Source organism: Chionomys nivalis, chromosome 10, assembly GCF_950005125.1.
Source record: "Chionomys nivalis chromosome 10, mChiNiv1.1, whole genome shotgun sequence".
Classification (NCBI taxonomy): Eukaryota; Metazoa; Chordata; class Mammalia; order Rodentia; family Cricetidae; genus Chionomys; species Chionomys nivalis.
The window spans coordinates 27,475,866-27,497,619 of record NC_080095.1 but is presented as its reverse complement, the minus strand read 5'-3'; the positions used below and the strand labels follow the sequence as shown (position 1 = coordinate 27,497,619).

Below are 21,754 nucleotides of genomic sequence, written 5' to 3'. Positions count from 1 at the left end.
AAGGGCCTTCCCTCCCTCCCTCCCTCTCTCCCTCTCTCCTTTCTCTCCTCCCTCCCTCCCTCCCTTCTTTCTCTCCTCCCTCCCTTCTTCATTCTTTCCCTCCCTTCCTTCTTTCCCTCCTCCCTCCCTCCTTCCTTCCCTCCCTTCTTCCCTCCTTCCTTCCTTTCCTCCCTCCCTTCTTCTTCCCTCCCTCCCTTCCTTCCTTTCTTCTTTCTTTTCCCCCTCCCTCCCTCCCTCCCTCCCTCCCTCCCTCCCTCCCTCCCTCTCCCCTTCCCTTTCCCTTCCCCTTCCTTCCTTCCTTCCTTCCTTCCTTCCTTCCTTCCTTCCTTCCTTCCTTCCTTCCTTCCTTCCTTCCTTCCTTCCTTCTCTCCTTGTTGTTGTTTGAAGCAGAGTTCCTCAGTGTAGCCCTGACTGTCATGGAACTTATTCTGTAGACCAGGCTAACCTTAAACCCAGAGATCCACCTGCCTACCAAGTCTGGGATTAAAGGTGCATAACACCATGTCCAGACCCTGTGTTTCTAATCCAAATCCAGGCCTCCTTCCAGATGATGACAGACTCAGTTGTCAAAGTAAAGCCATTTTATGTGGACAGAATTCTTTTCAGGACTTTGAAGGATAGAACTCATTATGCCGGCAACATGAACTGAGACCCAAGCATCCTGTCCTAACCAGGGCACTTTGCCAAGGGCCTGGGAGGAACATGAGCTCACAGACCTGAGCCAGGAGTGTGGCACAGGGGAGATTATTGTCTAGTGCACTAAGGCCCTGGGTTCTATCCTTGGCACTCCAAAAAGAAACGGGGGCTAGAATTGCTGGGGATATACCTCAGTGGTACAATGCTTGACACGTGTGCATGAAAATCTGGGTTCAATCCACTGAAGTGGAATACAAGGGATGGAGGGAGAAAGGGAACCGAGACAAGAAGATGGACACTTCACTGAGCCTCCTACAAACCTCAACTGTATTAAGCACAAACTGATTGATACCCAAGCCAACTGGAGCTTGTTCTTAAATAAAGGAAAACAAAACAGAAAAAATGTATAAAAACTAAACACCAGGACAGTCCACAGTGGATATTCACAAGGGGAGACTGAGGAACTGCGGAGCTTAGAGGTACGGTCTAGCTGGCTGGAAGGGGGAAGGCCAAAGAGCTCCATATCATGTTTTGTGTGGTTACAGAACACGCTGCATGCTCACCTCAGGGCTTACACCTGTGTGAGAGATGAGCCCTGGGTTACCCCTTGATTCAGTTCTTGGAAAGAACAGTACCAGAAAGGTGAAGTACCTAGTCCATTTTCTCTGGAAGGATACAGCAAAGTCTCTCATCAATTCGAACCAGTTTTTTTTTTTTTTTTTTTTTTTTTTTTTTTTTTTTTTTTTTTTTATGTACAGGAAGGTCTTACCTCACCAGAAGATTCAAGCACCTACAAACGTAGCCAGGGGCAGGTTGAGGTCTGAGGGGACAGGACAGTCATTTGTACTATACTGCAGCTGATCCTTGCTGGTTCTATGTTCTCCGAGTAGTTTGTGATTGCTTTCTAGGTAGTTCTGTGCAGAGCACTGAAGGCCTAGATTGTGGTCATCACAAGTGAATTCAGAAATACCTCAGTCTCTCTCTCTCTCTCTCTCTCTCTCTCTCTCTCTCTCTCGCCACGGTTTCTCTGTGTAGCTCTGGCCATCCTGGAACTCACTCTCACAGAGATCTGCCTGCCTCTGTTTTCCCAAGTGCTGGGATTAAGGTGTGCACCACCACAGTCCGGCTTCAGCTCTTTTTTTTTTTTTTCAAAGCATCCAGTTGTGTTACATTTCTTCCCTTACCTAAAATTAAGTGAGCCCATGTGGCTAGCTTTGATCAGGGAAATGTGAGTGGAAGTGGCCTGTCACTACTAGATGGCTACCTTTCAGAAGCAGCAGACTTCACTGTCCTACTGTCCTACAGGCCTTAGCTTTCTGTCACTGTGATAAACACCGGAATCAAAAGGAACTTGAGGAGGAAAGGGTTGACCACATCTTACACTTCCAGGTCACAGGCCATCTTCAAGAAATGTCAGGCAGGAACGCAAGGCAACCACCCGGAGGCAGGAGCCGTGGGAGAATCCTGCTTACTGGCTTGCTCTCTCTGGTTCATGCCCATCCAGCTTTCTTATACAACCCAGGACCACCTCATCAGTGGTCCTGTCCACAGAGGGCTGGGGCCTCCCACATCAGTCAACCATCAAGGCATACCCCCCACATCTGGTCACAGGCCAATCTCACATGGCCAACCCCTCAATTAAGACTCCCTCGTCCTCCACAACTCTTGGTTGTGTCAAATTGTTAGTAAAAACTAACTAGGAAGTCTTGCTCTAGAACCAAGACTAAGAATAACTCTAAGTGATGGTTCTTGACCATTGCACACAAGGAGAGTGTGCAAGGCAGAAAACTTTTCTTTTATCCCACTGAGTTTGGGGCATCGCCTGTCACCTCATGACCTAGCCAAGCTTGAGCTGCACATATGCACAACTCGGCCATCAGGAGGTGACCTTCTTCTAAATGAGCAGTTCCTTGTTATATGTTCAGAGGCATTAATATGGAGTATGTACCCCTAGGGTTCACGGTGCCAGGGTTTCAGCTGTTCATTAGAGGTCTGAGTATAATTTTAATTAGAAATAGTTCAACTTGTTTCAAAAGGTAGCTCGTGAAATGGGACTCTAGAAAAACTCCCGATACCAGAAACTCCCGATTCCTGCTCTGTGAAGCTTCCGCTGCTGGGCTGAGCAAGCACTGGGCCCAGGGAAAGGCCAGCCGTCAGAACCTGCTTGGAAAGCCTGGGCTACTCATGGAAGAGAAGAGCCTAACTCTTGTAAACTCCAATTCTGACAGGGCAGGTTTCCTCCATGGGACCTTTCTTTTCCCTCCCTCCCTCCCTCCCTCCCTCCCTCCCTCCCTCCCTCCCTCCCTCCCTTTCTCTCCTAGTCCATCTTTCTTTTCTAGCTATGTAGCCCACGTTGGCCTTAAATTCAGAATCCTCCTGCCTCTGCCTCCCCAGTGCTGTGGTTACAGGTGTGCACCATCACGCCTGACCCTCCATGAACTCTTAACCCAGAAAGCAGGCTAGGCTGACCAAACCGCAACCATTCATTTGCTTGATTTTCCCCATTTAACCCAGTTTGAACCTGGAGTCTTTGACCTTCATGGTAGGTCACCCTTCAAACCTGTGTTGTGATCTCATACCTCAAGAGGCATAGCACAAGTTACTGATTTATTTAATATATAAAATATAAGTTTTAAAAAAGTCAAGGCCTATAGGATTTGCCTAGACTAAAAAGGGCCACAAACTGCAGTTTTATACAGATGGTCTAATAACACATATATACTTTATAAAGTTCTGATGCATGGGGTGGGAGGCAGCTAAGCGGTGGCTGAAAAAATCTTCACCATCTCTCTAGAACATTTCTAGAACATCCAACGTTTCTCTTGGATACACAGGTTATTTACAAACCCACTGGTTCCACCAGCCTGGGTCAGATTCACTGGTTTAGCTATTGTTACTTTTTTTTTTCATTTGTAAATCAGTACAAGCCAACCATTTTCGTCAACAAAATATCAACACTGTGATCTGTTCTCTCGGAGTGTAAAAACGACCAGGTCAGAGTCACCATTGCTGAAACACTAAAATGTTCAGAAAGAAACACAGAGAAAGGAGGGGTGTGCCAGCAACTGCACGCCAAGGCCAGTGACCTTCCGACTTGCATCCCGACTCCAAACCTTACAACTCACACCTGTATTCAGATGCCTGAAGATGCTCAGGGCTGACCTCTAAGCATCTTGACATATGCCAAGATGATGTTGTGTGTAATAGCCAGTTAAATTATTAATGAAAGAACTGTACAAATAAAAGCACCATGCTCTTTTATGTAGTAATAATTATTATTGTAAGCAATGCAAATTGAATAATAAGAACCATCAGGGCAGTTCAGGGATAAGCTAACATTTTTCAGCAATCAGACCGACCATCTCTGCTCGAGCCGTTTAATAAAATAAATAGCAGCTTGTTGGCATTTTTGTTCAGTTAAGCACATAGTCTATATCCCAGGTAGAACTGAGAAAGACACGGAGATAGGATGATACAAGCTGATGTAGTTATGATGGTGCTAATTTAGCGATATCCCAACCCAGAGAAGACTGGGCATGGTATAAAGTACCCCGGATTGAAAAATAACATTTATTTAATGGGCACATGCATATATATTCACATAGAAATATGTAGTACTACATGCACATACATTACATGAATTTTTACATGTATCAGAAAGCTAAAATAAATAGTGATAATAGTTCCATTATAATCATATTGGGGATAGTGTTATTTAATGTGATAAAAATAAGCCTAAGGCTGGGGACATACTCAGTTGGTACAATGCTTCCCTATCATGCAGAAAGCCCTAGGTTCGATCCCCAGCACCCCATAAAATGGGTGTGGTGTGGTATGTGCAATCCCAGCACTTGAGAAGGAGAAGCATGCTGATCAGAAGGTCACCCTCACCACATTGTGAGTTCTCCTGCCTGGGCCACAAGAGAGCAAACTCGAAAAAGAAAACAATGTCTTTCTTCAGGAGTTAGAGTTCATTATTAAACACCTTGCTACCCATGATACAGCCACTCACGGTGAGGAGTCAGTAGGTCATTTCCTTATTTACCTGAAATAGGCTCCGCTGGAACCCCTGAGAATCACCTAGTCTTCCAACAGAACTGAGTCCTGCCTCATTCTCCCCTGGTTTACCAGAGATGGGCAAGGAGACAGCATGTCCCATTCATCAGATCCAACAAATCGCTACGGAATAATTCAGCCCTTCGGTGGCTATTTGAACCAATTCCCTGCCTCTCTTTGTTCACCTGGAAAATTACATGTCACCAGAAGACAGTGACACCATGGGGGTGCAGCCAAAAGCAGTTCAATTCCTTGAGCTTCGAGCACAAATAGAGCCAAGTTGATAAACGGGTTTACCCTAGTTGCTATCAGTGTGCTGATCTCACAAGCAAACACATTTTGTACTAGGGTCTGACTGTCAAAAGTCCAACTGTTCAGAGGCCATTGGACCTAGGTTCTGGGGAGACAGGCTTTTGCAAACGCCTCTCTCCTCTTTCATGGTCTATCTGTCATAGTAAGCAGGTCAGTTTGAAGGCCACTCTCTAGCTACTTCAAAAAGACTCTTCAGACTCCCAGGAAGACATCCCCACTCTGATTTGCAATTGTGCCCCACTAAACCCAGGCTATATATATATATATATATATATATATATATATATATTTTTTTTTTTTTGAGATAGATCACATGTAGCTCAGGCCAGTGAATGTCTTCCTATGTAGTCACGAATGACCTTGAACTCCTGATCTTCCTGCTTCCACTCCCAAGTGCTGGGATTACAGGTGCGTGTCGCCACTCTTGGTTTACGTGGTCGCTGGTGACTAAACCCAGGGTACCCTGCACACTAGGCGAACACTCCACCAGTCAAATTCTAGGCCCAGCTCCAAATGATTTTACTTGTACTATGTTGACACCATCATTGGTGGAGCTCCAAGCCCTGAACATAGTCCTGAGCTTGGGCCCAAATGACTCAATCCAAGATTAGCCATCCATTATCCACTAGGGGCCTTTGTGCGCATTCACACGAGATCAAGTGAAAATAACAACACACGAGGACACAGGAGGGTAGCAGGTACAATGCAGAGCAACAGGCTCAACATCATACTGCTCATGGTGATCAGTGGAACAGCTTCTCTCTGCCTCTGCAGAGGTTGGGTTGTCCACGTGTCACCTGGGAGATAAACACATGATTGCATGGTCTTAACCCACAGTGCTAGGAACAGATGCCAATTCGTCTTCCCAAATGCTCCCCGCTCTCCTGAAGCCGGGAAGAAAGTCTTAATTGCTGGTATGTCTCTAATACTTGCTAATCTTCTTTTTAATAAGGATAAACCCTGGGCTTTGGGTCTCCAGTAAACAGTAATATGAGACACAAAGGAGGCTAGAGGAGGAGACAAAAGCGCATCAAGAAGTAGAAGGAAGAGAAGAGCCAAAGGTCCCCAGATGTAGGTTTCACCCAGCAATGAGATTGCAAAGGCGGCAGCAGCCGTGGATTGACGTCAGAAATGCATTCACTGGAGGGCATTTCTGTGTACACACACACACACGCACAGCATTACTGCACAAGCCTACAAGGTCCATCCTGCCACACACCTAACCTAGGTAACTGTACAGTTTCTCATTCCTACACTATAGTCCTATACGGAACATTGCCACACTGAACGCTGTAAGCCACAGCGACTTAAGCTGTAGGCTGTGACTCCATATGAGGTTGTATAAGTGTGTGTGTGTGTGTGTGTGTGTAAAAGGTGAATTGAAGGTGTGCCTGACACTGCTGGACCCTGTTGGGTCACAGGACTTCAGCTCAGCCTTCGTTCTGTCTGACACACAACATAGGCAGTCTGTAGCTCACATGCTACCTTATCACATGGCGACCATAAATACTGCCCCGGCTCGGACTTGAGGCTACTGGATGCTCTAAACTGCAGACACATAATGGCTTAACTAGGAAACAAAGACTGGATATTTTCCTACCATCATGGCTTTACGCATTAAGCATCAGATCATTATACCTCTAGAAGGACTGAGTTAGAATGTTTGACTTACCAAATTGATGCCTGCGTTTCTGGCTTGCATTTCAGGGGAAAAATATTAAGTGAGTTTACCTTGGGATTAGGGCAGAATTTTCAATAATTTCTTTTTCTTTTTGGCTAAGATTTAATGCACTATATAAAAATAAACAAGCATATCCTTCTAATTACTATGCAAACTGCTTTTGTCTTTAATAGGTGATAAATCCCACTTATAACCAAGGAATTATTTTGAAATAAATTTTATGACTTATGAACAGTAAATGTTTGATTTGATTTAGCTTGGCTACATACCCGGGGTGCTATAATGTTTCTCAGGCCGTAAAAAGGGTCATAAGGGGAAAACCTTTAAGCTGTCCCGCTGAAGACAAGCACAACACAGCAGTCTGTATGCATGTGAGGTAGCTGAAAGAGTACAGTAAAAAAGACACATCAGGCTTCTCAGCTTTACGATAACCTTCTGGACAGGCAATCCATCGTGGCCAAGATGCCCCTATGTATGTAGCACATGAGTACGTCAAGGGGACAGGTGTAAGTCGCCACCTTTTTATTATGCCCAGTAAGGATACTGATCTTGAAAATCATGGGTTTATTCTCATGATGCTTCAGGGCAGGAGGGAGCTCATACTTGAACACCTCTATGCATGTATTTTTTTATTTTTTTTTATGTGTATGGATGCTTCGCTTGCATGTATATGCACTGTGTGCATGCAGTACCCAAGAGGCCCAGAAGAGGGCATCAGATAATCTGGAACTGGAGTTACAGACAGTTGTGAGATGCCCTGTAGGCGCTGGAAATGAAACCTGGGTCCTCTGTGAGAGCAACTAGTGCTCTCAGCCTCTGGGCTATCTCCAGCCCTCTGTGCATGTATGTCAAAGTCTATTTTCTGTTGGACTGTTCGCTCAAGCAGGACCTCTTAAGATTCCCTCTACTAGCCACACAGGAGGCTCCTAGTGTCTGGGACAAGATGAGCTATCTGATTTTGGAAGTGTCTTTTCTCTGCTTGTTTCTTTTGGGGGGGGTTGGGAGGTCATTCCTGGGGTCTTCCACATGCTCTTCAACTGCTTCGCCACTGAGCTACATACACTCCCAGACTCTTTAGGTTTATTATTTATTTCTCCTTCCACTTCAGAATCTTTGTGGATACTGGGCAGTAGTGGTGCACCCCTTTAATCCCAGCACTTGGGAGGCAGAGGCAGGTGGATCTCTGTGAGTTTGAGGTCACCCTGGTCCACAGAAGAGATCTATGACAGCCAGGGATGCACAGAGAAACCCTGTCTCGAAAACCAAAACCAAACAAACAAGAAAGGAATCCTTGTGGCTGTGGCAGCACATAACTTTTAGCCCTAGTACTCTGGAGGCAGAGGCAGGTGGTACTCCATGAGTCTGAGGCCAGCCTGGAACATTGAGTTCCAGGCCAGCCAGGGCTAGTAAAACCATGCCTCAGAAAACTAAAAAGGAATCTCAGACCTCATATTTCCTTACCTTCTTTTCCCCAGAGAATCTTTTGTGAAATAGGGTTTTCCAGGGTATTATAAAACCATTCAAAAGATACAGAAATCAACACATTTTACCAAGGATTCATTCCATTTCCACCCTTGATAAACGTGTCACCTATGAAGTCCAATGGAAATTAGTTCTATCTAAACAGGGCCTGCGAACCTTTCAGCAAAGAGAAACAATGGCTTCTTTTGCAGGCAGCAGTAGCAGAGCCAAAAGCCAGACTTCCCATCCATTCGTCTTCGTCCACTCCGCAGCTAGCCAGGACTACTGAAGGGAAACAACGCGCAGGCTCCTTGCCAGAATTAGGACTTGGAGCAACAAAGGAGGATGTGGGTCAGCTTAATTTCCAAATTCTTGGATAAAGACCATGCGCACTCAAGTGGCTGCACCGGGCCCACTTATCATGTGAGAATAGCTATCTAGTCCATTCTTTATGACAATATTAAAGAAAACAATCGAACTCCCTTATTGCTTGAGAGCAGGCTATCTGGTCTCTCCGTCCTTGTAAACAGCATACAAAGAAAGACTTTTAACACTAAGAGTTATTTGTTAAATGAGTAAGTGAAAGAATTCTCATGTTTGATTTGCTATCTTTTTATACACATACACAACTGATTTTGACATCTTTTAGATCAAGTCACATTCAAATTAAATAAATATTTAATCTCACAATTTTCAGTCTGACCCATATACTGTCAAGTCATCCCAACTAGAAGAATTTTAGGAGTCACCATAAACTAAGAATTTAGTATCTTCTGAGTAGCATGCCAAAGGCTTTAAAGAGTTGTTTAATTTTCCTATCACCTCCATAAAGTAAACAAGTTTCGAAAATTGTACCCAATGCCATTTGGCGGGGGAGGGAACAGAAGATGTATTAGTTACTTGTCTGTTGCTATGACAAAATGCTTGGCAAAGGTAACTGAAGGAAGGAAGGGTTTATCCGGCTAGCAGTGTGGGGGCACAGCTCATCTAGGAATGGAAGTCACGCATCAGGAGCGCTGCTACATTGTATCCAAGGCAGGAGCACAGTTATATCAGGAAGCAGAGAGAGGAATGCTGCTGTTCAGCTTCCCCACCCCCATCCCTGCTCTTAAAATGGTCTCCTCCATATTTATCCCCCATCAATTAACCTCATGGAGAACCTTCCTGGAAGACAGGACCAGAGGTTGGTTTCTATGGTGATTCTAAACCTAGATTAGTCATCACAGGGAATAATAGCTAAGGGTTGTGCTTCAGTGCTGGGTTCTTGGGACCATTCATTAAAACCAACCTCAGCACAACCTATTCTATCTATCTATCTATCTATCTATCTATCTATCTATCTATCTATCTATCATCTATCTATCATCTATCTATCTATATTTTATGTATATATTTATGTATATATTTTATCTATCTATCTATATTTTATGTATGAGTGTTCTGCATGTACACCTGCAGGCCAGAAGTGGGCATCAGATCTTATTATAGATGGCTGGGAGCTACCATATAGGTGCTGAGAATTAAACTCAGGACCTCTAGAAGAGCAGCCAGTGCTTTTAACCCTTGAGCCATCTCTCCAGCCCCTTGGCACAACTTTTAAGATTGACATTTATGCCCAGTGGTGGTGGTGCACACCTTTAATACCAGTACTCAGGAGGCAGCGACAGGCAAATCTCTGTGAGTTTGAGGCCAGTCTGGTCTACAGAGTGAGTTCCAGAACACTGGAGCTATACAAAGAACCCGTGTCTCGAAAAAACAAACAAACAAACAAGATCTGCATTTGTTAGGAACGTCACTGAAACTGAGCCATCCCCCTCCTTCCTTGAAGCCGGGGTTCTTTTCATTTAGGCTGACGATCCTGCTTGACCTTTAAGTCTTGTCAGTCATCAGCCTGTAGCTCCAGAACAGCTGAGGTCCACACTGCATGGTCATTCTGCTCTACCTGTCTTCTCCCGAGCATGAGCACAATTCCAAAACACCTGGGGTAAGCCAAAAGCCAGGGCTTCGACTGAAATCGACTGACAAATGATTGAGACCAGCAAGTAAGACAGGAAAAGGACTTTCTGAGCAAACTAACTATCTTCTAGACTAAAGATGCTCAAGTCATTCTTCTAAACAGCGCAGGGCATGTAAAGTGCAGTGGGATTCACCAGGTCCAAGCACCCAGACACTGTTTGGTGTGTGTGGCTCTTACTGATCACCTGTTCCCAGGGAACACCTAGAGCCATCATCAATGGCGCAAACAGGGCAGGCGCATGCCTGGAGGTCCGAGAATCAGAACTTGGAGGAGTTCTGTTGCTTGGTTTTCGTTTCATATTTGGGCTCCACTTATGATTAAAGCATGACTTTCTCTGGTAATAAGTAACTAGCAGCTAAGATTAATTGCCCAATTCTAATCGCATTTGCCTCGCATGCCACATGTTGTAAGCTAGCCACCAGCACTAACCAGGGCAAGGGATTTGTCACTATGCTAAGAGTTTTGGTGTCTGTGTACTTTACCATCCCCAAAACACAGGGCTCTGACCTCCTAACTCACTCTTGTCCTTGAAAACGACTCCAATAAGCATATCACAGAGAACCACCTAGATACAACTCTTACACCCTGTAACCTGGCCAGCCATTTCTGTTTCCTGAGGCAGCAGACTCCATTTTGAACTTGAGTTTCTTTTTTTTGCTTTCTGGACTCTCTCATTTTTCCATTGTATTCATTCAGAGAGAGAGGCGGGGGGGGGGGGGAGGGAAAAAACTCCATAAATGTCATTTCATATTCTAAGCAATTTGCTATAGGCAACTACACCATTACTTTGTACAAATAAATTTACATAAATCATTATTAGAATGTTCTATCTTGGCAACACTATTTGGTTCCCAGAGCACACATTAAATGCATGCTTAAAGTGGAATATTTTAAAGTTATTTCTATATTGTTTATGAGACAAGATTAGAAATTTCTACCTAATTTGTCTTTTAGAACGGGAGGTTCTTCTTTTTCTTTGAGCATTTACAAAGCCCATGTGTGGTTTTCTGGGGGTGCGTTTCTTGAAGCAAGCAATATAAGACCGGTAGCTTGTTTTCCAGCTCCTGGCCATGAGTCCACGCGTTTGGTTCTAAACACTAGTGAGGCAGGACCCAGGGAAATGACCACATAGTCTTGCAAATAGACAACATTTTGTTCAACAGTATTCTACAGGCTATTTGGTCTGTGTTGACTGTGGTTAGGTTTTGTTTTTTTAGATAGGGCCTCGTGTAGCCCAAGCTGGCTTTGAACTTGCTGTGTAGCCAAGGAGAAGGCCCAGTTTAATGTGAGCTTCAGATTGAACCCAAGACTTCACAAGTCAGGCAGGCACTCAGCCAACCAAGCTGCATCTCCACCCCTGACCTACTTTTTCATTTTATTTATTTATCATTTAAAAAATTAAAAAAACTTGTGTATGTGTACGAACCTGCATGAGTGTCTGTGCATATGTGTGCAGAAGCCAGGAAGCCAGAATAGGATGTCGAGGCAGCAGAACTGGACTTACAGGCCATTATAAGCCTCCATGGAGGAACTGTAAACTGAATCCAGGACCTCGGAATTGGAGTTATAGGCCGTTCATTATAAGCCTCCATGTGGGAGTTGGTACCAAATTCGGATCCTGTTCAAGAGTGGTAAGTGCTCTTTTTTGTTTGCTTGTTTTTATTTTATTCTTCAATACAGGGTTTCTCTGTGTAGCCCAGGCTCTCCTGGAACTTTCTCTGTAGACCAAGCTGGCCCGGAACTCATAGAGATCCACCTGCCTCTGCCTATCAAGTACTAGAATTAAAGGCGTGCGCCACCACCACCCAGCTCCAATAAGTGCTCTTAACCATGTACTTCTCTAGCATCAGCATAGCTAAACATTTATTATTGTTGTTGTTGCTGCTGCTGCTATTGCTGTTGTTATTAGTGCACGCATGTGTGAGGTGAGGCAGAGTGGCTGTGCCCACAGCATGCAGCCTGCAGGTGATGGTCACAGAACAACTTTGCAGAGTCAGGTATTTCCTTCCATCCATCCTTGGGTTCTGGGGGTTTAATTTGGGTCATTGGGCTTACATCATTTGGCAGCAAGTGCTTTTACCCACTATGCCGTCTCGTAAGCCCCACACGATGCACTCTTTAATCTTACAATACTACAGCCTTCCCTGGCTCAGCCAGTCAGGAAGATAGGAGCTCACATCTGCAACCTTAACTCCAGTATCATGCAATCCTACCAGCTTGGGAAAACATTTGACAAGACGAACCAGCTTACTCCTGGTAAGCCAACACACCACTTACTTGATTTAAAACCAAATATCTATTTGTTTTAAGGTAAAATAGCTCACATCTAGTGCCAAAGAAAAAGAAAAAAAATTCTCAAATGCAAGGTTGGCTTTAGGTTGGTGCCCATGTAGTGGAACGTTTTAGGGTACTCCAGGAAGCCTGGTGCCTTATTTGAAAACCAGACTAATAGTGCATGTAGGTTCCAGCGGTGAAATGGCTCAATGATGTATTTAGGCTTAACTGACAGTTACAGGGATGCCTGGAAAATCCAACCAGAGTGTGACTGACTCAGTGTCTCTATCCAGACAGCTCCCCCACCCTCTCTTTTCTACTTCAATCGACTCATTTCATGCCCAGATTTTCTCAATGGAGGACGAGTCCCACCTCTCAAATTTTGCAAATGTGCATGTCACACCATTGTTTAGGCCAGGAGATGGCACACTTCTGAAAAAGGTCAGAGGGTAAATATCTTATGGTGTTTGCCCTTCCTGTTCAATTTTTTTCTTTTTACTGTGGTGCAAAGACTGTCTTTATCATGTAGAGATGAATGAGCTGAGCTGTGCTCCCAACAAAACCCTACTTAGAGACACTAAGGTGTCAACACGAGCTGGCCTCCGACTAGCTTTGTAGAGGAGGATGATCTTAGACTTCTGACCTCCTGCCTCCACACCCAGGCGCTGGGATTCCCTGCGTGGGTCACCATACTTCTTGTTAGCAGTGTTAGGAATGGAGCTCAGGGCTTAGTGCATGCTAGGCACACATTCTATTAATGGAGTCACACCCCTAGTCCTTCATGACATTCTTATAGGGCACAGAGTTTAGCCTGCTTTTGTTTTCTTGATGCAAACTGTGAAAACCTCTCTTAACTTGTCTAACCTACACCACAGTAAGCTTCTTTGGATCATAGCTGAGCCAGAGGAAGGTCACTTCCGCTGGTTCAGTGCAGCAGAGAAAGGGCACAGAATCTGCTGCTTTTGTCTCTTCTCAGTCCCACTGGCTGGGGATTTTGGCTGTGACTCCAGGGGTTTGGAGCTCCTCATCACCCAGGGCCTGGATACTTGTGCACCTCAGCAGGTCCAGGGTGACCAGGGCGTTTCCATAGAACAGACACCTTGGCTGACAGCTCTCAGGGGCACCCTTAGGAATTCATCAGGGTAGTGAATACATCATGGCTCAATCTGGAAAACAAGCAGCACTGGCAAAGACCCGAATGCGGTCATACCTACTGTACAATCCATACATTACCTGGGGCGTCTGGCTCACCAATCCTAGCTGTGGCTCTCATTTTGACCTTGAGATTGCCCCTGAGTTCAGAGTCATCTAAAGACTTCCCCCAAGGTTATAAGTTCATGTTCTTCCCTTGTATTTCCTATCCCTCCGTTTCACTTCTTAGCTCCAAATGGCACCTCTGACAGTCAGGCGCACTCCTACAGTGTCCGTTTCATCCAGGGTCTCATCAAGATGTGGGTACCCCAAGCACTTGGGGGATGGAGGGGTGAGTTTGCAAGAGAAGAATAAATAATAATACACACAGGCAGAGAAGCAGAAAGGACACCATGCCAGAGCTGTGATACGGTGGCTGTGGTCCTGGGAGAGATGATATCAGACCAGCCCCCTCTGTCACAGGGTGGCTCTACTCTAGGATCTTTTTTTTTTTTTTTTTTCTTTTTTTTTTTGGTTTTTTGAGACAGGGTTTCTCTGTGGTTTTGGAGCCTGTCCTGGAACTAGCTCTTGTAGACCAGGCTGGTCTCGAACTCACAGAGATCCGCCTGTCTCTGCCTCCCGAGTGCTGGGATTAAAGGCCTGCGCCACCACCGCCCGGCTCTACTCTAGGATCTTAAGAAACTCAGGCCTTGAGAAGGAGCCTGACTTTGGTTGGGACAGAGGATCAGGGATGAGACAGCACTCACTGAGGGCTCAGTTCCATCTTCCTGTTAGGTCACTCTCTTGGCTCGGCCTACCCAAGAGACCCTCAGGGACGAAGCCACCTGAAACCCCTCTAGGTTCACAAATTCCTCAGTAACTATTTTAACCTCAAACCTGGAAGCCTATGGATTCCCCAAAGCAGAGCCCCACACTTAGTGCCCAGCCCCCTCCCCCACACTGAGTGTTAGGAATATTTCTTTTTTTTAATTAATTAATTTATTTATTAAAGATTTCTGCCTCCTCCCAGCCACCGCCTCCCATTTCCCTCCCCCAATAAAGTCCCCCTCCCTCATCAGCCCTAAGAGCAATCAGGGTTCCCTGCCCTGTGGGAAGTCCAAGGACCACCCACCTCCATCCAGGTCTAATAAGGTGAGCATCCAAACTGCCTAGGCTCCCACAAAGCCCCACCCCCAGTACATGCAGTAGGATCAAAAACCCATTGCCATTGTTCTTGAGTTCTCAGTAGTAGGAATATTTCTATTTATTTATTTATTTAGCTATTTATTTATCTATTTATTTATTTATTAAAGATTTCTGCCTCCTCCCCACCACCGCCTCCCATTTCCCTCCCCCTCCCCCATCAAGTCCCCCTCCCTCATCAGCCCTAAGAGCAATCAGGGTTCCCTGCCCTGTGGGAAGTCCAAGGACCCCTCACCTCCATCCAGGTCTAGTAAGGTGAGCATCCAAACTGCCTAGACTCCCACAAAGCCAGTAGGTGCAGTAGGATCAAAAACCCATTGCCATTGTTCTTGAGTTCTCAGTAGTCCTCATTGTCCGCTATGTTCAGCGAGTCTGGTTTTATCCCATGCTTTTTCAGACCCAGGCCAGCTGGCCTTGGTGACTTCCTGATAGAACATCCCCATTGTCTCAGTGTGTGGGTGCACCCCTCGCGGTCCTGAGTTCCTTGCTCGTGCTCTCTCTCCTTCTGCTCCTAATTTGGACCTTGAGATTTCAGTCTGGTGCTCCATTTCTTAACACAAGCTCCCGCCAACACAAAAATTCCCAATCAAGCCAAATCAAAACAAGCCAAATTAAAAAATATCCAGGTTTGGGCTGGAGAGATGGCTCAGAGGGTAAGAGCATTGCCTGCTCTTCCAAAGGTCCTGAGTTCAATTCCCAGCAACCACATGGTGGCTCACAACCATCTATAATGAGGTCTGGTGCCCAATTCTGGCCTGCAGGCATACACACAAACAAAATATTGTATACATAATAAATAAATAAATATTTTTTTAAAAATCCAGGTTTAATGGGAGTTCTGTGCTCTCAGGTGCCCCCCCCCCAGGGGGAACCGGAAGCCGCAGAAATGCAAACCCCGGGAGGAAGAAAGGAAGATCACCTGTTCCTCTTTTGGGGGATCACTTAAATACCTTGGGGAAAGTGGTCCTGACCCCAGACCAGGCCTGCGGGCTGGGATAGGTGTGAGGGGCAGGGGCCTACACTCCCAACTTGACACTGAGCCCCACTGCCTGCCATCCTTTCATGATGGAGTCTTGAACCTGGCAATTCCAAAAGATCTCTGCGCATAGAAAACAGCCTTGTATTTCTTCACCACCATCTGTCTCAAGAGCACAAAACAGACACTCAATAGTCTCCTCTGGACACAACCAACTGGCACAACATTAGAAGGATGACGACAATTATGCAAGGCATTCTGGGAAAGAAGGCAATGTGGTGGTACTAGTTAGGTACTAGTGTGTCTCCAAATGAAAATTCCCAGCAATGTTCAGGTGCCTTGGAGGGTCTAAGACGCACAGTGGAATTTTAAATAAAGGCGTGAATTAAGATTTTTTTTTCAATCATCTTAATGCCTAAATTGGATTGGCCACATTGTCAGTCTGGTCAGCTGCATGAATTGATCATTAAGAAGGTTGGGGGAAGGGTAACAACCGAGGTGGGGGGGGGGGGGAAGCAATCAACTTTGTATTTGCATTTAAATACAGCTTCCGTATTTCATTGATTCCAGGCAATCTGCGAAGGTTTGGCGGTTGGGGAAGGGCCACCGGAGTGTGATTACCTGAGTCAGAATGGGTCCAAGAAACGGAGGTCAGCATCGCTCCAGAAAGGACAGAGGTGTCTTCATAATCACTAGTCGACACTTCTAGAGGCTGCTGGAGGAGAGCAGAAGGGATCCAGGGTTAGGGTAAAGCAGCAGACGACCCTCACAGACAGCACATGCCCTCTCCGGCCCGACCCTGAAAACTGACACACTTCAGTGAAAAGCCGGTTGCCATAGTGCCTCTCAGGTCTCACGCAGGGAAGGGTGGAGTGATTTTGAAACTGCTTTCTGGGGACAAGAGGGCCCGGAGATTTGAAAATAGATGCCATTGGCATCGTGAGATTATTTGGTTCACTAGAAAAGCCACCCAGACATTCCTGAGATCGTTTTCCTTTCCCATAGCTACTTCTGAAACACTTGTCTAAGGGCAGAGGCCACCGAGAGTTCAAGGCCATCCTCCGTCCACCACGTGGACTCGGTGTTCAGGCTGCGAAGTCCACGGTGTTGTGAGACGCAGTCTCTCCAGTTCCAGGGCTAAGGACTACGTCACTTAACTCCCAAGTTAGTGGGTCACGGCTAATAACGCTGGACAATAGAAAAGTTGGCGCGTGAGGCAGACTGCATAATCATTTCTGCTGGAAGATAATTTTTGGCATCGAAGGCCTTAAGAATGACAAATCAATAGATTCTCTAAGAAAAGAGAGCTATTATCCTGTTGGGGTTGGTGTGAGTATGTTAGGAAATGGTCGTTACAGCAGTGGCTCTCACACAGGCCCTTGGACCAACAGTAGCTGAGGTCTTTGCTAGAAAGACAGAACTCTTAGCTCTGCTCCAGGTTCCACAGACTTGGACTTCCGGGAGGAGAGGGGCATAGGACAGGGCTTCCACGAGCCCTCAAGGGCCTCTGCTCTCAGATCATCCTTCAGTCACTCATACAAAGGCATTGATCCAGTCGTAAAACAAAACTTCACCCTACTCTATTTCATGCTTAAAACATAATTAAAGGCAGAACATTGAGGAGGGCCTGCAGAGGAAGGAAGAAGAAAGGGTAGGAGGTTCTTCGAAATACATAACCCACTTGGGAAGACACAAGCATGAGACCCCCAGAACGAATTTCTGTTGGTTAGAAAGCTCCGGGGAAGACATCTGTTTCTAGTTGGGGTTAGGACGAAGTCACAGATTGATCATTAAGACAATGACAATAATAACTGAACCTTAAGATTAGAAGGAGGGTGTGTGGCAGGGGATGGTTCAGAGGGCTGATGAGCTGCTGTTTAAGTCTGGGGCCCTGAGTTCAGGTAAAGAGCTAGGATCTATGTAAAAAGAAGGAAGCAGTGATGGGCATCTGTGCTCCCAGCACGCCTAAGACATGGAAGCAGGAAGCAGACCTCTCCAGCAGCTCTTAGGTTGGGGAGACCGTAGTGGGCAGCACAGCAGCAGAAACAAGAGGGAGCCTGCCTTAGGGCAGCTGGGTGATGGTATCCCAGGCCTTTAGTCCTAGCACTCGGGAGGCAGAGGCAGGAGGATCTGTTGTGAGTTCGAGGCCAGCCTGGTCTACATTTTGAGTTCCAGGACAGGGCTACACAGTAAAAGCCTGACTCAAAACAAACAAACAAACAAACAGAGGTGAAAGGCAAGAACCAAATCCAGAAAAATGTTCTCTGACTCGTGCACCCGCACACACATCCCTGTACACACGTACACCTATACATGCACACACACACACACCAGATAAATAGTTTTTGAACTATTAGAATCAGGGTGCTGGGTTGTTAGCACAGTGGGAAGAGTGTTTGCCTGGGAAGCTGTGGTTTGATCCCCAGCACTGTGTAAAACCAGAGTGATGGCCCACACCTGCAATCCTAGCACTCAGGAAGTGACATAAGAAGACCAGAATTTAAAGGTCATCCTTGGCTATAGATCAAGTTGTAGGCTAGCCTGGAATACATGAGACCCTGTCTCAAGCAAATAAATTAACTAAATTAAAAGAAAAAAAAACTAGATTGGGACAGGTCAAAGCAAGCAACGCTCTAACTTGAGTCTTATTTGAGAGACAGAGGAACCGGGTTTGGCTGATGTGAGAAACTTGATGGTCTGAGTGAGTCAAGGTCAATCCCAGATACTGAGAGGTCAAAGGAACCATGGCTTCTAACTCCTGTGTAATGGCTACTCAGCCTATACCCTGCACTTAGAAATCCATGTCCTTTGAACATGACACTTAGAGATTTCTGTACCCAGTTTACTTTTTAGATTTTACTTTTTATATTTGTTATTTTGCATTTTCCACAGGGAAGACTCTCAGATGCTTCAAGGATTCACAACTCACGGTCTGCCCAGGAGGAAGAACGCAAAATAAACAGCAAGCACAACAATCTGGATGTCACTGCAACCCTGGGCGGTTCTGCAAAGGGGCAAAATACATTAGCACACCTCGAAGCCCTGACACTGTCTTGGTTTTAACATTCATTATAAGACATCTCAGGTTGACTGTGGTGTGCCATATGTCTTTCCAAAAGCAAAATTATACCCAGCCTCTCCAACTGGAGAAATGGGACTTGGATGCCCAGTACTGTTCTTGCTTCTAGGACATGGACATACGTAGAATGTCATGTCTTCATTTCCTGTTATTAATGGTGGGACCCTGATGTCACACCAAGGCTTCCACTGAAATTTCAAAATCAGAATTAACAACATCTTCTTCTTGCCCATTACAGTTTGTCCTTCTAGCCATGCAAATGGCTATGAGCAAGATCTGATCCCCTAAGCCTCACTTTTTATTTTTATATAAAGGAGCATTAGGGAAGGATGTGGTGGCTTACTCTTATAATTCTGGGAGACTGAGGCAGAAGGATTAGCAGATAAAGCACTTGTCACCCAAGCCTGACAAATTCAGTCTTGAGAGCCCACATAGAATAGCCAGCTGTGGTCACATAGGCCTATCTATAAGGCCAGCACTCCTGCAGGGAGATGGGAAGGCAGTGAGTCGGCAGCCAGCTGCAGAAACAAGGTGGAAGGAGAGAACTGACTCCCAGGAAGTTGCCCTCTGACCTCTAGATACGTCCCGTGTCACACATATATGCCCAACAAACATTTTTTTTTTAAAAAAAAAGAAAAAAGAGAGACACTGACCTGCCCCGCCTTTGTTGAAATTGAGATAAGAAAACAGAGATTGAGTTGTGGGTGGTGTTTAGCACACAATCTCACACAGACACGTGGAATTCTACTCTTTATTGAGACCTTGGGTATTAATTAACGATGTGGTATTATACTAGCCTTTGAAAATATAAAGCTCGAATCTTCCATATGCCCCCAAGACTCTTTAAATGTTTGCAGATAGAGCAGATCCGAGGAACAGACTCGGCACCAACCACGCCATTCCCCCTAGAAACATTTCAAGGTAAATTCTTCCCTAGGAATTTTTTTTTCCCAACTAACGTTATCCCTCTGACCACAGCCAAGTATCCAGTTATCTTTCAGCAGCTCCTGAGAGCACAGCTCAGCCTTCAGCAACAGCGACATATACGATGGTGATAATTTATCGCCTCTGCAGGAGTTTGGTCCCAGATGGACCATTTACTAATTTATTTCCATATGTAACTGACAGAGAGATTAATCAGGCTTCCAACTCAGAAACCTGAATTGTGCTCTATTCCCTGAACAGGCTAACTCTGGACAAGAGGAAACTCACGTTTACACAGAGCATTTTCCTTAAAAGCTGTTGATACATACCTGCACACCACACACATACACACACACACACACACACACACACACCCTTCCCAAGGCAGCTCACTCCTGTTCACCTGCATGGGCTTCACAGGGCAGCAAAGTCTGATGTAACTACGGGCAGACATGAGCCCAGAAACAAACCAAATGCCACCATCAGCCCCAGTGGCAACCTTGTGTCCCTCCCTGTTTGCAAGGTCGGGGTCTCAGATTTCTGAAACTGAAAACCTCTTTTTGCCATGACACTGTGCCCAGCTGGTTGGCACAGCAGTGCCCAGGCTCTGGGAAGTATGAGTTTTCTTTTTTCCACTCTTTTTAAGGGTCTGAACTTGACCAAACCCTACAGCTGCTGTGTCCCCTTGGCTCATTTCCATTGTTTTTAATTTTTAACCTAACGATACCAGCCTTCAGCACAGAGTTGACTAATGTTATAACTGGATGCCAGTGTTTGCAGAGGGAGCCAATCCAGATGCAGGAATCACTCGCAGTGCATGATGGAACCCAAAGCCACATTTTCACAGGCTCCACAGATAGAACCTTGTCGGCTGGGCTCTGAAGAACCCTTCCACTGGGGAAAAGTCCCTTAATGCCTTGGCTGAATATTCTTTCCTCTGCTTCTGGCATGGTGACACCTACTTATAACCCCAGGACTTAGAGGCAGAGGCAGGAAGATCATCAGGTCAAGGTCAGTCTGGGCAACATAGTGAGTCACTACTCCAGCAAAAAAGAAAAGAAAAGAGAAGAAGAAGGAGAAGGAGAAGGAGAAGGAGAAGGAGAAGGAGAAGGAGAAGGAGAAGGAGAAGGAGAAGGAGAAGAAGAAGAAGAAGAAGAAGAAGAAGAAGAAGAAGAAGAAGAAGAAGAAGAAGAAGAAGAAGAAGAAGAAGAAGAAGAAGGAGGAGATAATGTTCTCTGCTCTCATAGGAGGAATGTTATCCTATGAAGGCCTTTTATCTCTATAGTCTTAGGATTTTATAAAAAGAAGAGAAACAACCAGCCACTCGTTACTATGTTTAGCTGGTGCCAAGCAGTAGGGAATTTCTAATTATCTGAACTTGAACAAATGGGTCCAGATGCTTGGTGCCTAGGCTGAGGGAGTCTGTGTGTTCAGCATGCTCTCTTTGATCAAAGAACACGAGCACTTGGAGACGGTCTCACGAAGCACGGCTTTAAGTTGTAAGAGCTCAGTTCAATGCAAAAGTTTGAAATACTGATCTAGGCTCTGCAAAACCTGCCAACGTAGGTTAAGGCAGGGCTTTCAACAAGGCTGTAAAGGAAGGGCCTGATGCTGTTGGGGTTGCATGCACAATGTCCCCCACAGGTGCATGTGTTTGAACATTTGGTCCCCAGCTGTTGGTGCTCTTCGGAGAGGGTATAGTACTCTTAGGAGTGGGCCATAGACGGAGGAAGTGGTCGCTGGGAAATAAAGGGGAGACTTGAGATCAGCAGCCCATTCCTGCGTGTAGCCCACTCTTGCTTCCTCTTTCAGGAAGATGTGAGCAGATGAGGGGTCCAAGTAGCAGTTTTCACTACCTTGGAACCATCTGCCTTCATGTCTTGCCCGTCGCGATGGGCTATACCTTGTCAAACAATGAGCCGAAATACATTTCCTTTAAGTTCCTTCTTGCTGGGCACCTGGTACCCACGAAGAGAAAAGTAATGCATTCAAAAATCTTTCTAG

General features: G+C 45.6%; 1 protein-coding gene across 4 annotated transcripts in view; it reads right to left on the bottom strand.

Annotated features, from left to right (window-relative positions):
• Foxn3 (forkhead box N3) overlaps window positions 1-21,754 on the bottom strand; it is a 377,817-nt gene that overhangs the window by 258,264 nt on the left and 97,799 nt on the right. For 3 of the 4 annotated variants that reach the window (XM_057782270.1, XM_057782276.1, XM_057782277.1), the window contains exon 2: window positions 16,369-16,462. The gene's annotated coding sequence lies outside the window, so the exon portion shown is untranslated. The remainder of the gene's footprint in view (window positions 1-16,368; window positions 16,463-21,754) is intronic. The other variant, XM_057782272.1, reaches the window with a different exon arrangement.